The sequence below is a fragment of the Rhincodon typus genome, chromosome 16 (assembly GCF_021869965.1).
Source record: "Rhincodon typus isolate 14 chromosome 16, sRhiTyp1.1, whole genome shotgun sequence".
Lineage (NCBI taxonomy): Eukaryota > Metazoa > Chordata > Chondrichthyes > Orectolobiformes > Rhincodontidae > Rhincodon > Rhincodon typus.
Genome location: NC_063347.1, coordinates 56063467 through 56066918, shown reverse-complemented (window position 1 = coordinate 56066918; position 3452 = coordinate 56063467).

Below are 3452 nucleotides of genomic sequence, written 5' to 3'. Positions count from 1 at the left end.
TGCTTGGCCTGCTGTGTTCATCCAGCTCTACACCTTGTTATCGGGGGAATATGTATGCGTGTTATGTACAAGAATAGACACACAATTTTTAAATAACCCTTAAATAACTATTTTCATGACTGACTGGGAAAATGCACTGGAAATTGGGGCCTACTATTCCTGGAGTCATTACAAATGTGAAAATTTGATTAAACCACCCAAATGCCCAATTTTATCTCACCGTCTAATTCAGGTTAAACAAATAGGCCCGCTGGGTTTTTCCTTCCCCTTTAGCAGGAAAATAATTGTTTAAAAAAAAGCTTGATTATGATAATGTCAAAATGTTTTGAAGTTGAATTGCAAATCTAGACCTTCATAACGTAAACACAAGCCCTCTCTTAAAATTCCCACACACACAAAAAGACAAAATGCAAAAATTGTGGGTGGGGAAGGAAACAGATGTCAGAGAAGCACAGTTCTGGCACCAGTCTAAATCACAGACATCAATGAATTGTTTTCTTTGGACTCCTTCCAATTCTTTGCTAAAGACAAGATCGTAGATACACCAATTCCTAGCCCTTCATTCACTGGTTGAGGATTTGTCCTTTCAGTGCTTCTGATATTTTTTTTCCCTTTCACCTTTCAGCAGATGATTTGTAGAGAGAACAGCTCTTAAAGAAGAGTACCTAACGACTAGGGATTTACCTTTAATGGTGCCAACTCTCCGACACCTCCTCCTACTGCCCCCTTGATCATGACCCCACCCCTAACCACCAAAACATCATCTCCCAGACCATCCATAACCTCATCACCTCAGGTGACCTCCCACCCACAGCCTCTAACCTCATCGTTCCTCAACCCCACACCGCCCGTTTCTATCTCCTTCCCAAAATCCACAAACCCAACTGCCCTGATCAACCCATTGTCTCCGCCTGCTCCTGCCCCACCAAACTTATCTCCACTTATCTCGACTCCATTTTCTTCCCCCGGTCCAGGAACTCCCCACCTACATCCGGGACACCACGCACGCCCTCCACCTCCTCCAAAACTTCCGATTCCCTGGTCCCCAACACCTCATCTTCACCATGAACGTCCAATCCCTATACACTTGCATTCCCCATGCAGATGGCCTAAAAGCCCTCCACTTCTTCCTTTCCCGCAGGCCTAACCAGTCCCCCTTCACCGACACCCTTATCCGCTGAACCGAACTCGTCCTTACCCTCAACAACTTCTCCTTCAACTCCTCCCATTTCCTACAGACGAAGGGGGTGGCCATGGGTACCCGCATGGGCCCAAGTTATGTCTGCCTCTTTGTAGGATATGTGGAACAGTCCCTCTTCTGCAGCTACACTGGCACTATCCTTCACCTCTTCCTCCATTACATCGATGACTGTATCGGCGCTGCCTCATGCTCCCACGAGGAGCTCAAACAGTTCATCAATTTTACTAACACCTTCCACCCCAAGCTCAAGTTCACCTGGACCATCTCTGATACCTTTTTCTCCTTCCTGGACCTCTCCATCTCTGGTAACCACCTTGAAATTGGTATCTATTTCAAGACTACAGACTCCCACAGCTACCTAGACTACATCTCCTCTCACCCACCTTCCTGCAAGAATGCGATCCCTTATTCCCAAATCCTCCACCGCATCTGCTCCCAAGATGAGGCAAACCACTCCCGAACATCCCAGATGTCCTTGTTTTTCAAGGACCGCAATTTCCCCCCTTCGGTAGTCGAAAACGCCCTCGACCGCATCTCTTGCGTTTCCCACACCTCAGCCCTCACACCCCCTACCCGCAATAAAAACAAAGACAGAATTCCCCTTGTCTTCACGTATCACCCCATTAACCTCCAGATTCAACACATCATTCTCCGCCACCTGCAATCTGGCCCTACTACAAAGGATATATTTCCCTCCCCACCCTTATCTGCCTTCCGGAGGGACCGTTCTCTCCGCAACTCCCTCGTCCGCTCCACATGCCCCTCTCGCCCCACCACCCCCGGCACCTTTCCCTGTAACCACAGGAGGTTCTACAACTGCCCCTACACCTCCATCACAGGCCCCAAGAAAACCTTCCACATTAAACAGACGTTCACCTGCACATCCGCTAATGTGGTCTATTGTATCCGCTGTTCCCGATGTGGCCTCCTCTATATCGGGGAGACCAAGCGGAGGCTCAGAGACCGCTTTGTGGAACACCTACGCTCGGTTCGCGACAAACAACACCTCCCAGTCGCGAACCACTTCAACTCCCCCTCCCACTCCCTGGGTGACATGTCCATCCTGGGCCTCCTCCAGTGTCACAACAATGCCACCTGGAAACTGGAGGAACAGCACCTCATAGAGCTTTACAGCAAGGAAACAGACCCTTCAGTCCAATTCGTCCATGCTGATTAGATATCCTAAATTAACCTAGTCCCATTTGCCAGCATTTGACCCGTATCCCTCTAAACCCTCCCAATTCACGTACCCACCCAGATGCCTTTTAAATGTTGTAATTGTACCAGCCTCCTCCACTTCCTCTGGCAGCTCATTCCATACACGCACCACCCTCTGCATGAAAAGGTGCCTCGTAAATATATCCTTGTAAATCTTTTCTGAACCCTTTCAAGTTTCACAGCATCTTTTCTATAGCAGGGAGACCAGAACTAAATGCAGTATTCCAAAAGTGGCCCCACCAATGTCTCCTGTACAGCCAGCCACAACTGACCTCCCAACTCCTACACTCAATCACTGACCACATTATTCTGTAAGCGTTGCTGTTCTTGATAAACGGGTTGCAAACGCAGAACCTCCGTTGCTGTGAAGGTTTGGGAAGGAGCTCCTTTCATTGGATTGGCGAGGGCCGGCAGAGAGCCACTGGGCTGATTGGCCTTGGCGGGTGGCAGACACTTCCACTGGCACCTCATTCCATACATGCACCACCCTCTGTGTGAAAACGTTGCCCCTTTAGGTCCCTTTTAAATCTTTCCCCTGTCACCTTAAACCTGTGCCCCTCTAGTTTTGGACTCTCTCATCCTAGGAAAAAGACCTTGGCTATTCATGCTAACTATGGCCCTCATGATTTTGTAAACCTCTATAAGATCACCCCTGAGCCTCCAACGCTCCAGGGAAAATAGCCCCAGCCTATTCAGTCCCCCACTATGGCTCAAACGCCCCAACATTCTTGTAAATCTTTCTGAATCTTTTCAAGTTTCACAACATCTTCCCTATAGCAGAAAGACCAGAACTGAACACAGTATTCCAAAAGTGACGTAACCGATGTCCCATACAGTCGCATCATGACATCTCTGAGGGAGCGGATGAGGGTAATTGGAGGGATCAGTGAGGGATGAGGAAAAATGTCTCTCTTTTCTGCCTTGGAACCCTACAACCCAATGGTCTCAATGTGGACTTTACTAGCTTCAAAATCTCCCCACCCCCGACCTCATCCCAAGACCAGCCCCGCCTCTCATCCCCACCTCCCTGACC